General features: G+C 37.4%; 1 protein-coding gene across 24 annotated transcripts in view; it reads right to left on the bottom strand.

Annotated features, from left to right (window-relative positions):
• EPB41L2 (erythrocyte membrane protein band 4.1 like 2) overlaps positions 1-13,500 on the bottom strand; it is a 213,622-nt gene that overhangs the window by 98,341 nt on the left and 101,781 nt on the right. The window lies entirely within an intron of this gene.

The following is a 13,500-nucleotide window of genomic DNA, read 5'->3' as shown; positions in this document are numbered from 1 at the left end:
ACCAAAGTGGAAGTCAAGTTGTAACGCAGAAAAATCTTAATCACTTAAATATTTACTTTATTACTTTATTATTATTTTAAAACAGAGGCAAACAGGATCTGATACAAAGAAAGAGGTCTTGAAAAGGTTCTTAAGAAATAACAGTAATTTCCTTATACCTCACCACCTGAATTTCTGATTCTTGAACTCAATGACAAGCAACTTCTGGGTAATCTGAGGAAAAAAAGTACATTTCATTTTGAGATATCTCAATTTTTAAACAATGATCTGAGGCAGCAGTCTTTCTATTCAGCTTGACATTTTTTTCCCAGGTAATAAAAGTTTTTCATTCCCGGTAGACGACTAACAAACTAAAGTAAAACAAAAGACAAAGTGGCAAGGTTTTTGTTAACCATGGGCAAGTAGGGAGCAACAGATGAGTCTTCAAGACTTTGCCTGACTTAAAACACACACAAAGCAACTACTTCAACTACATAAGAAGAAAAAGTGTGAGGCATCAGAAACATGGAGGTTCAGAAGCAAGAAAGTTAGGGAGCACTTGGGTATGCCTCCCCAAAAGGCCACCTTACCAGCAGTACGTCCACCTGATCCAAAGGCCAAAAACCCAGCCCTCTACCGCCCTCACAAACTGCTTTCATTTTTTCATTTCCCTTGGCTTCCTGAGTGAAACTCTACCACTTATGATTCTTTAGCGTGAACAGGCTTCTGTTAAAATGCAAATACCTTCTAGAAGGCAAATACAAGTAATCATCCACACAGGAGTCATTCACTCAGATTGCGGATCCTCTCATTATTTAGGTGAGAGATCGGCTACGTTTGAGAAATTAGAGGAATTTTAATTCTGGACAGAGAAAAAGTAAGCAGGAAGCATCGGACATTTTTTGTATTATGATACTACAAAAGAGTAACAGAATATCATCATGGAACTAGGAACAAGAAAGTCTAGGGAAAAAAGCAACAAGAAATAGGAAAAGAATATGAAAATAAAAAGGGGATTTTAAATTTTGGCCTGAATTAGAAAAGTGGGGTAGAAATTCTGTCTTTATCCACCTGCTCCAAGATTTAGCACCCAGAACTCAGTTCAAAAACTTTATAGACTTTTACAAATCGACTTGAAAGTCTAATCATCTGTGCCTTATCTCCATGGGAAAACATACTCTCCAAATAGCTTACTGACGTATACATGTGTATAACCTGTTCATAAGCTGGAAATGTCCTTTATAATGCTTCTCTGCACATACGTATTCACATATCCAGATGGCCACCTCAAAGCTCTCCTATATTACTTCTGCCATAAAATGCAGCGTGACGTGTGACAGACAGCTACCTGAAATTCAGAATCTTTTCCAACAGAAATAATATTTTTCCATGGTAAATGGGTTTCAGGCCAATCATTCCCCTTCCCAACTTCAACTCCCATCCCCACACCTATTAGGTCAGTAACATGCCCAAATGTAAATACTAAGGTCCATCATAAGTTTTCCAGCAGAATTTGGAGTTAGTTTAACAGTTACTGGGAAACCTAAGTAAAAATCAATACGTGATAGATGAAATAATCTGACTGCAGGAGACCCAGGAATAAAAGGTCTAAAATGTTAGGGGAAGAAAGGGTAGGTGGTTGAGTGTATGTATATGTATCCAACAAATGTACAGATCCTACGAGGCTTCCTGAAGGGGGAGGAATAGGGAGAACTAAAAGTGGGAAGTTAGCAGTATCACTAGGAAGAAGGGTAACCTGGCCTGAAAGCACAATTATTCTTGACCTGCTGGCAGATGTATTCACCCTCCACGGTGGCTTTCAATCAAGCTACAGGAAGCTAAAGACACTTGTTAGGGCTTCCCTGGTGGCGCAGTGGTTGAGAATCTGCCTGCTAATGCAGGGGACACGGGTTCGAGCCCTGGTCTGGGAAGATCCCACATGCCGCGGAGCAACTGGGCCCGTGAGCCACAATTACTGAGCCTGCGTGTCTGGAGCCTGTTCTCCGCAACAAGAGAGGCCGCGATAGTGTAAAGCCCGTGCACCGCGATGAAGAGTGGCCCCCGCTTGCCGCCAACTAGAGAGAGCCCTCGTGCAGAAACGAAGACCCAACACAGACAAAAATAAATAAATAAAATTAAATTAAATTTAAAAAAAAAAGATAGCATCATGTAATGGCAATTCTATAAATCTGGGTTTTTGGAAGTGATTTCAATGGAAGACCTGTCTCAAAAGAAATTAAGAAATAAAAGTCCGGAATAAATCTCTTAAAAAAAAAAAAAAAAGACACCTGTTACTATGTTGGTATAATACCCCTTGCTCTGAATTTCATGCTCACAAAGATATCCTGAGATTTAGCACCATCTGACAACTTTCTTATTATGAAGGAAAGAATTAAATGACCAATAAATCTAAATGTTTCATTCTTCCTGGCAGTTATCTCTCACTGTAAATTCATTTCCTGGAATTCTTATGTCTACATTTATATAACTGGTCAGCAAGGGCAGTTTTCCCCTGCCTGACTGACTCGGGCACAGTGAATAGAGTTAACGTACATCCCAATGCTGAGCATCAGACCCTGCACAGTGAAATTCTCCCAAGTCCGATCTTGTTGAAGAACCAACCCCGCCTCCACCAACATTATCACCAATGCTTGGTCCAGAAATGTTTGATGAACAAAGCCACAAACTTTACATAATACATAGCTTAGGACCCAAACCAAGTGGATAAGAACTAAACTATACCTATTAATCGCAAAAAAACAAAATAACATATGTTAAGTAGAACAGCATTTCCATCCATTCTTCTCCTATGACCTACCTCTGCTCTGCCCAATTAAACACACATGCAAAACAAAATGGACTATCTAGACACCGGCAGGAAATAGTGAATCAAGAAAATGAAAACTAACAAAAAGCATCTGTAAGAAAACAACGAACAATGTCAAAACAGATGCTACTAAAGCTACCACAACCAATTAAAAGTCTTGTTATAATGAGATATCCAGAAAACATCCTGGCTATATTGAGGCAGAGGGCCCACTTCACTTTATCCTAGTGACAAAACAGGCTCAGTGTCCAGATTTTCCTAAGTAGAAAGTGGACTTCTAATTAAAGATGGTAGATTGAAAATACACATTTAGCTCTGCTCCCTATGGAAGCTATTCTAAAATGAGGTGGTTAAGTGCACACATGAGCACAACACGCACATATTCTTTCCCCCCCCCCCCACCCCCGACAATGGAAAGCGAGAAAGAGAATGGAATCAGTGCCAACAAAATTTTGGAAAGCAGACTGGAAAAGAGTAAACAATAGAGTCCATGCATTTTTTTTTATATTTTATGTTTACTTTGCAACCTCTCCTATGGGTGGGAGCCCACCTCTTCTTTACGTTTAGCAGAAGTGAAGAGATTAATCCATTTGAACCCCAATGGTATTCTGGCTTTGCAAGAGGAGAGGATTCCTAGTTAAAGCCAAGCCACGCAAAGCCTGGGCCAAAACTGACAGCGCTGGCCAGCATGGTTTGCTCCTAACAGAGTTTACATTTTATTATGCTATCCTTGACATATAAGGAAGTAGGCATTCAAGCCTTTTCTTATAACCCAAAATTTCTGCTTGGATTTTACTATTTAACCATTTTCAAATGAAAAATGTACTAGGCTAAGTATTGCCGAGTTTTCCTAAGTACATCATTCTTCGAAGTCTACGAGTTCCTTTCTCCTCAATGAAGATTTGCTTACCAACTCCAGCCCATAATAACTTGGCACTTCTGCACTTTTATCTAAACCATAAACAGTATTTTATCAACTATATGCATATTCTTGTTTCATAGGTAAAGTTTACCTCTGAAAGTAAAATCTATACTCAATTTAAGAGGACAAATTATACCTCATACTTTTCTCTTTATCTTCTCAGACAGGAAACAAATCAATATTGGGGGACAAAAATTACTTCTAAACTCACAATATATATTTAAATGAATACTATTTTGAGGCCAAATTCATAAAATACTGTGGAAATATGACTTCTTTAACTTTCTATTTTTCTTAAAAATTATATACCATCACTAATGAAGGTCAGTAACCAGTCACTAAAGTAATTTTTAAGAAGTGAAACTCCACATTCTTTTCGTCCAGCTTTTTCTCTTATTCACTTTGAACAGCAAAACTGGGAATAAATCTGTGAAAACTATAACCTCTTAAAAAACAGCAGTGACTAAAACTGTTAGATTATATAAAGAGGCTGGTATCAAACTTCTAGCCAGATGAGCACACCAAATTTTTCTAAGTATCTTTTTAAGAAACTGCCAAATACCATTTCCATTAAAACTTATATAAAAAACCATAAGCAGCAAATCTCTGTAGGCTAGCAGATTCTCTGTAAACTATTTGCCTACAGTGACTTTTGACATTTGATTCAGACAAGCTTTCTGTGCTATAGAAGAAAAGCTTATTAGAGTGTTCCTATTTGATTCACTTTAAATTGCTGCTGACAGAAATATAGAAAGAGATCAATGAATATAATAAACAGATCATAATAAGACTCAAATTCTTTCCTATGTTAATAACTAGATAATGCACAAAACTAGACAACTCAAAACAGGTTAAAATGGCATATTCTGCAAATATAGCACACAGTTATGAAACGTAGTTCAGTTAGTAGTTTTGAGGCTGTCTCTCTAGAATTAAAAAAAGAATAATATTCCTAATCATAACAGAGTTGATGTGAAACTCTGTTGCAGAATATAACAAATATAAAAATAGGAATCTGACAGATCATTTTTCAGTACTTTAATCATTTAGCCACCTTGCATGAAGAAACTTTTTCTGACTAATCCAGTGCTTTTTATAGACTGTATTTTATTATGTTATATTGCATTTGATCCCTTTAAGATTCAAATGTTAGCATATTATATTAAAGTGCTGTAAATAGGGATGATAAATTCTGTACATGTTTCCACTAGGCCACAGAGTCTTGATCCCGCTGTGGAAAGGATGGATGGAAAGAATGGCCCCAGCTTGAGCTTCCGTGAAATAAATTCAACAACGCTCACAGGTAAAGGCAAGATTCTCAAATTTCTGTTCCCCCATTCAAGCTCCTGCACACAATCTCCAGAGAAACCTTGGTGGGGGGGAATAGGGAGATAGGATCAAGGAGGAGAATATTTGGCAAAATTTCCTAATGGTTGAGAAATAAAAACTGTCAGAAACATCTTTAATTTGCTCAGGAGAAGACTGGAAAAGAGACTGGAAATAAAACAGTAATGAAAACAGAGGGATTCCCAGCGGAAGGGGTTTAACAAAAGATAACTTTGTTTCTTGTTGAATGAAAGAAAAATAAAATTACATCTCATTTGATGAACTCTGAAAAGGAGTTAAAATTTTTTTAATACCTACTTATGTTAGAGAGCAAGAAAACATATCTGAACAGATTTTAAAGTACAAATTTTATTCTGAAAATGACTTTCCCCACTATTTCAAATGTTATTCAACCTTCAAATAATTTTCATTCCAAAACAGGAAAAAAAATTCAAAGATCTGGTGCCTGTTCTACTATCACCCTCAGGTGAGAGTAAAACTTAAGTAGTAAATTACTGAGGCGTCAGCTTGCCTGGCAGCATGTGTGAGAAAGGGGCAGGCAGAGATAGATGCTGCCTTCAAAATTATGTCAGGATGGTTACTCATAGTGAGAAGTTACTTTCAAGTGTCAATTTAATGCTTTCAAAAACCACTGATGCAAGGGCAAAAACGGCAATCCGCAGATTTTGAAACCAAAAGTGGGGAAGACAAAGGAGAACCAATGTGGTTGAATTCTTGACTGCTGAAAAATTAAAACCATATCATTCTTTAGTTTGCTCAAGAGAAAAGAGGAGCATTAGAGAAAAAGAGGCAGGGAGTAAGGTGTTAATTATACTCTCCTCTCCAAGCCCAGCCTACACCCAGCCAGCCAGCAGCCATCTGACCTGTGGCAGCTCAGATTTGTGTGAAAGAACTCTTAGGCTTCTGGGAGTCTACATTCTCTCTATGCTGTGAGATCCTGAAGGGCCAAGACCACTCCTTATCCACTTCTGCATCGCTCTCACGCCTCGTCAGTTCACAGCCTCTATAGAAATTTAATAAATCATTTTCATTTATTTAAACCCATGAAGTGTTTGTACAAAAAGTTAGCCTACTGTTTCTAAGCACTTAAAAAGCAGGGCAGCTGTGGATAGACGTAGTAATATGAGAGGGTGGAGGATTACACACACACACACACACACACACACACACGCACACACAAATCTTTCTTTTCTAACTGGAAAGGATGGAGAGAAGAACTAGGAACACAAACAAGCAAACGCGATCATTTAGCTTAGATAAGGATAAAAGTTTTATACACATAGGAGAAAGCAGAGCGAAATCAACAATTAACTTTTTATGAGTAGTGCTAAAGGCACAGTCCTGCATTGATGCCCTATGGGGAGAGAGAAGAAAGTTCTTTTTCTCAAGGAACTAACAATCCAGGTGAAGAAACAACATAAGCATGAGAAAAATCAAACAATAATACAAGAGTTTAGCTGTTGTTCAACACAACAATACAAGAGACTCTCACAAGGCAGCACATGATTAATTGTCCAATGACTGGTGAAAACAAGTTCAGAGGAAGAAAAAACCTCCGGACACCTGGATTTAAGTTGGACATTAAAAGATTGGGGGGAATCGTGTGGATGGGGAAATTGAAATGGCAGAGATGATCTCATCAGAAACTTGAGGAAAGAAAGGACAGACAAGTCAGTGCCTTATTAGAAGACCAATTTGGCTGGCAAGGGAAAACACAGAAAATCCTATAGTAATCTATCAAAAGACATCCTGAGGTCATACGCAACAGCATCCTGAATGCCCAGCTAACGAGTCTGCTCTGCTCCTGTGAACCCCTCAGTGTTCTTCCAGCTGGACCAAAGTGTTCAACTACTCACATGGCATGGCAGCCTCTTCCCATTTACTAAACAAAAATTACGTTATTGGAGAGAATTATCACCTTAAATTCCTTTTTGAGCTAAAGGAACAAATGGACAGTTAACCAGAGACATTCCATCTGGACCTATGTCACTGGAATTTTAAATGGCATATAATACATGCCAATTAAATTGTTCACAGTTCTATTTAAATCATATTTAAATCTAACGCTATTTTGCAGGAGTTTAGAGGGCCACAACTTCCAGATCCTCTACAAGATGTAGACAGTTAAAACTATTTAGCTCGTAAACCTAGTAAGGGTCGATTATATAGAAGTCTAAAAGAACAGCCTTGGAGGGTGACAGTAGACATAAACAATCAAGTAAGTACATAAAAACACTCAAAAGCAATGATAACAAATTGGATTTCTGAGGCCAGTACTCTACACAAGGAAGGCAAGAAGACCTTGACACATTCTACTGCCTGATAAACAGTTTTATCAACAGAACACTGACGAAGAGCGCCTACATTCTGACAGCCTTATTCATAGCACTGAGAAAAAAATGGCACTGACATTCCTGTGTGGGCAGGAACAATGCCCTCAATTCTCAGACAAAATCAACACGTGGGAAAAACTTTCAGATGCCAGAGGAAAATGTGAGCAACTCTAACTCAGAATGCACATTCACTCATGCTTCCGAAGTCTTACAGGAACTTTCACATTTATTTTCAGACTTTAAAAATATATATACAGACTTATCAGCTGTAGTAAAGCCAGCTCAATCCTAGAAATAGAGGAAGCAAATATTTTCATTCTTACTTTGCAATCTGAGAATAGAAGAAAAAAGAGGAAGTGACTTCCCCAAGACATCCAAAGAGTCAAAAGAAAAGTAAACACAGATCTCCTGACTTTATATCCATGGCACCAACTAAATCTTACTGTATTTTTCCTCAGAGGAAGGAGCCCTGCTGTTTTAACACATGGAGTATGTAAATGACTTCAGTGGCAATATCACAAGAGTCCTCCTATAGCAGAGTCCCTGGAACAAGTATGCAAAATCCAGGAGACTCCCAAAAATTCTTTACCATTAAATTCTGGTACCAAAGAGGCTTGTCACATACCATTGCATATCTCAATGAGATAAAAATAGACATATCAGAGAGTAGAAATTATACATTTTCTTCATTAAAAACAATCATCTTCAAAGTAAAGATTTTTTTTCAAAAAATATTTGAGATCTCAGTTTATTATCGAGATGACAGACTAGTATACAAGTGTAAATTGTAATTTTTACTAACTTTAATGAAAAAATACTTCACACAAAGATTTGGAACAAATGCACAAAGAGACTCGGCCTTGCGTCAAAATTAATGCATGGCTTAGCAATAAGCCTATTGTTACATAAGCCAGAAATAACATTAAAGTCAAGCCATTTCCATATTGTTTTTGTACTTAACTAAAAAATCATTCTCCAAAAATGCACCATTATCCAATATTTATGCTCATAAATACTGTGTGTGAAGCAATTTTTATGCACTTAGTATTAATATATACTCTCTTTCTTCAAAAGAATGCAGACTTCAAAGATAACAGTTTTGAAAACGATGTTGCCATGGCTCCCTGGGCAGTTTTCTCCACTTAATTCCTGAGGTTCAAGAATAGGTTTAGGGGCTTCCCTGGTGGCGCAGTGGTTGAGAGTCTGCCTGCCAGTGCAGGGGACACGGGTTCGTGCCCCGGTCCGGGAGGATCCCACATGCCGCAGAGCAACTAAGCCCGTGAGCCACAATTACTGAGCCTGTGCATCTGGAGCCTGTGCTCCACAACAAGAGAGGCCGCGACAGTGAGAGGCCCGCGCACCGCGATGAAGAGTGGCCCCTGCTTGCCGCAACTGGAGAAGGCCCTCGCGCAGAAATTAAGACCCAACACAGCCATAAATAAATAAATTAATAAATAAATAAAAAAAGAATAGGTTTAGATGGCCCACGGGAGCAAGAATGTAGAAACAGAGAGCCAGGAAAGGGCAAGGGGCTGGGGGGAGGATAAAAAAGGATATATGGAGATCGATCTATCTATTTTAAGGGAATAATCTGTGAAGCAGAGATGATATTAAGACACCAAATAAATAAAAATATCCCCAAGAATTGTGTTTGATTTTAAAAAAATTATTCAGTTAATACAGTAACACTGACATTAAATGGTATAAAAAGGGTATTTTTGTTGACCAAAGGTACTGACAGATAACAAAAACAGGAATCTGCCTAACTTTCCCAATGCGCTAATCACATCGATAAAACCATATCTATAAAAACCACTGGTGTGTAGCGTAACCAAGGCAGTGGATAAAAAAAGTCCCCCTTAAATTACTGCAGCCGTGTTCTAATATCAAATAGCATTCTTGACCTTGCTAGGTCTTTTATACTAGTAACTTTACAACCTCTGGTCCATTTCTTCCAGCTCCTTTTTGCTCTATCGATCAGTTTTAATCATCTTATCCTGGCATTTCTTGCCTTGTAGAACTTCATCCTACTCTACAAGGTCCCTATAAGTCAGGCTGTTCCAACTCCTCAAGACTTCCTGTACAGGCCATGCTTCCCTCTACTGTTGTAGGTGCCCTAAGTGAAGGCATTTAGGCCCTCTTCAGTAGGCATGCTACAATCTAAAAATCTAATTGAAAATTAGATACATGTACATACAGAAAGAAAAACAGCAAGCAATAACTATAGGCCTCTAAAAAGCCATGAAAGACATAATTATCATCTTTAATGACAGTAAACAGCTGGAAACAAATCTAATCTCCCCAACCAAATAAAGTAAAAGTAATTATTTCCCACACTGTATTCACTTCCTTAAGTACTTGCAAGTTCATTTACAGTCACAGTTTCCCACAACATACTTCCCCCCAAGTAGTCCTCAGACACCCGTTTCCGGTACAGAGCTACAGAACGACAGATAAGCAGCATGAGCACATCACCCCATCTGCCTAAGGTCAGTGCTGGAACTGGGAAACGAGAGCGTGCTCAAACCACGTGATGGCTGTTCTTTGGGCTCTGCTCCTGAGGAGGAAGTAACAGCAGTCTGATCAGTGTCAGACCCATTCTAATGATACTAAGAACTCAAAGAACCTAGATGGGAAGGAGAACTGGATAAAAGAGAAATTAATCAAAAGAGGAAATACCACTTGTAACGCCTGCATTGTGACAACTATTGTGACACTGATGAACTACAGCCTCTGGTCAAATATACAGTCACTGCCTAGGTTTCCAGGTGCATAAAATCTGCTGTGGGGTCACATCACTTAAGTCTACTCAAATTTTGTTCTGCTTTGTACTTGACAGGAAAAAAAAAAGTTTACACACACCTATATGCTACAAGCTTATTTCAAATTCATCTATTATCCTCAAAAGTTCGTTCTTATAATGGTATATTAACTAATCACTTATTAGCTGAAAAGACAACCTGTAAATTAATACCGTCATTGAAATAAAGACTCATCTGCTTCTCCAACCAATTTAAGTTGAACCATAATGGGATGAGAAAATATGAAGAACTGAATGGCAATTAAAAGTACAGTATTTCAAAACTTATGCACTCAACAAGAGGTACCTGAAAGGAAAATTAGAGTCATGAAAGCATAAAGCATACATTTTTTTTTCAAATATTCAACTCAAGAAATTGGGGAAAAAACCAGAATAAACCCAAGGAAAAAATAAAGAACAAAATGTTACAAAACAGAAAAGAAACAAATAAAACCAAGCTGCTTCTTTGAAAGATTAAAATGGTTAACTCTACAGCAAGAATGATGAAGAAAGCACAAATAACACAAGAAATTAAAAATGAATCAAAATCAAAGATACAAGATGAGAACACTACGAACAACTTCATACCAAAAGATTTGTCAAGTTAGATGAAATGGGCAGTTCCGCTAAAAATATGAATTACTGAAACTTATTCAAGGAAAATCAGAAACAGACTATTGGAAAATCAAACCAATGATTTAAGAAAAAAAAAACCTCCCAACAATATTCTTCCCAAGACAGTTTTTTGTTTGTTCGTTTTGTTTGTTTTTATTAATTTGGCCATGCTGCGGGGGCATGTGGGATCTTAGTTCCCCGACCAGGGATCGAACCCGTGCCCCCTGCAGTGGAAGTGTGGAGTCTTAACCACTGGACTGCCAGGGAAGTTCCCCCAAGACAGTTTTAAAGGCAAGTTTTACCAGATCTCCAAAGAACAGTTAAATCCCTAATTTAGGCAAATTTTTCCAGAGAATACTAAAGGGAAGCAACTTTATGAGGTTAGTACATAACCCAGATAACAAAATCCGATGAAGATCATTTGATAAAAGAAAATTAAAGACAATATATGCAAAAACCCTAGATTAAAAATACAAAATCAATGCCGAATCATCATGAACAAGTAGTATTTATATTAGGAATTCAAAGACGGCTTCATGCTAGAAAACAATGTAAATTACAACATTAAAAGATTACAAAAACATATATGATCCTCTCAGTTGATGCAGAAAATACATTAGATAAGATTCACTACCTGTTCATGTCTTTCACCACCTATTCATGAAACTTTCTAGTTTAGTCTTAGAAACTAGGAAAAGAATATCCTTAATCTGAGAAAGAACGCCCAGTTTTAAAACTCCTAGAGCAGTCTTAGAACCTAAACAAAACTTATAAAGAGATGCTCAGCCTCCTTAGTTGTAAATTGTAGGATTATTTCCGTGTTTTCAATTATTTACCATATGCTCTTCCTGTGACAGGATCATACTTGCCCACCTACTGTCATCAGCCTTAACCACAGGACTTGCTTGGTCAATGAGATGAAAGTGAAAGTGGTACGTACTACTTCCAAGCAGAAGATTCAAGAGCCATAGTGTGGTTCTGCCATGTTTTCTTTCCCCTCTACTGTGAGACCAACATTTCCCAGGTGGAGGATACACCTTTAATCTTGGTCCAAAACTCAAGAAGACATGGAAGAGAGCCTACAGCCAACCCACCAAGGGCATATAACATGAGCAAGGAATAAACCATTGTTATTTTAAGTCCAGACGATTTGGAGGTTGTTTGTTATTGCTATTGTTGTCTTTACTGTATAACCTAGTAAAAGTTGACAGTGATCAAATAAATGCTAATTTAAATTTTGAGACGATATTTCACACCATTATGATAGGTCAAAATTAATAATTCTAATAACAAACAGTGCTGAAAAATCTAACAGTGGTTGCTGGTTGGAATTTAAATTGTCACAACCACTTTGGAGACCGCTTTGCCAATATCTGGGAAAACTAAAGAAGTAAAACAGCATCTTAGCAACCTAGCAATTCCATTCCTAGGTGTCTACCCTGCAGAAACTCTTGCAGAAGTAAGGAAACATATATAATAATGTTCACTGAAGCACTGACTGTTAAACTATATAAAAGAAATTGTGCCTCAGCAGGGGAATAGATAAAATGGGTTAGTCATTCAAAGGAATACTATACGGCAGTTAAAATGAATAAAGTAGATTTACACGTGATAAAAAGACAAATGCAGAGAAAGAGGAGAGATGGGAATAAGACTTTAGCAATATCTTTAATGCTTTATTTCTTTTAAAAAATATCTAAAACACATGGCTAAATGGTGACATCTGGTTAAAATTTTAATGATAAATACACAGCTCTCCTATTATTTTTGTATTTTTAAATATATCTTGACTTTTTTTAAATGACAGGCAACAAAAGTAGATTTAAACCATAAAGCACATTGGTCAACCATGAGCTTTGGTGATAGATGACAAGGGCCTTCAAGATTATCTAAGTAATCCTATATTCTAAAGATAAAGTCAATTTCTGGGCCTCAGTTTGACCCACAGAGGTTGAGTTAGTGACTCAAGGTCACATAACAAGTTATCAACAAATTGATTCTCAAAATCTAGACTTCCTAACTTCTAGGATAGGTAGGAAAAATGAGGGACATGTGATCAAAAACAATGTAACTGAGTCAGGTTCAGAACATGGTTCTACTGTTTCCTTATTGTCCCTACCCCTACTACTGAGAGATATACAGTATTATTCTCTCTCTCTGAGAGCTTTAAGGATTTTTAATCATCTTTTGTACTCCTTTTCTCAAAACAACTAACATAGCAGAACAACTGTAACTGAATGAGTAAAATTAAGTTCTACGTAACTAATACAAAGGTAAACGTAAGGACCACGAAGCAGTCATCTTAGTAGTTCAGCAGTCAGGTTCACGACCTCCACAGTCAAACTGCTGGGGTTGGAATCCTGGTTAAACCACTAACTAGCTGGTAAACTTTGGGCAAGTTATTTAACCTCTTTAAAGCCTTACATTCCCTCATTTTACAATGGGAATACCCATAATAATACCTACCTCATACAGAGTCTTATATGACACAAGGTAACTCATGCAAAATTCTTCACAGAGTTCTTCAGTAAACATTAGCTATTAGTATACGTCATGTAAATAAAGTAATTTAGCTATGAAAAGCAACAGGCTCTTTTGATTGTCATAAAATAAAGCATTAAATGCTTTTAAAAAATTACATTGGCTTTGGTCAGCATCAGTGCTAATCAATTATATG

The sequence above is a fragment of the Balaenoptera borealis genome, assembly GCF_965194805.1.
Source record: "Balaenoptera borealis genome assembly, chromosome: 9".
NCBI lineage: Eukaryota > Metazoa > Chordata > Mammalia > Artiodactyla > Balaenopteridae > Balaenoptera > Balaenoptera borealis.
This window is presented reverse-complemented; position numbering and strand designations above follow the sequence as displayed.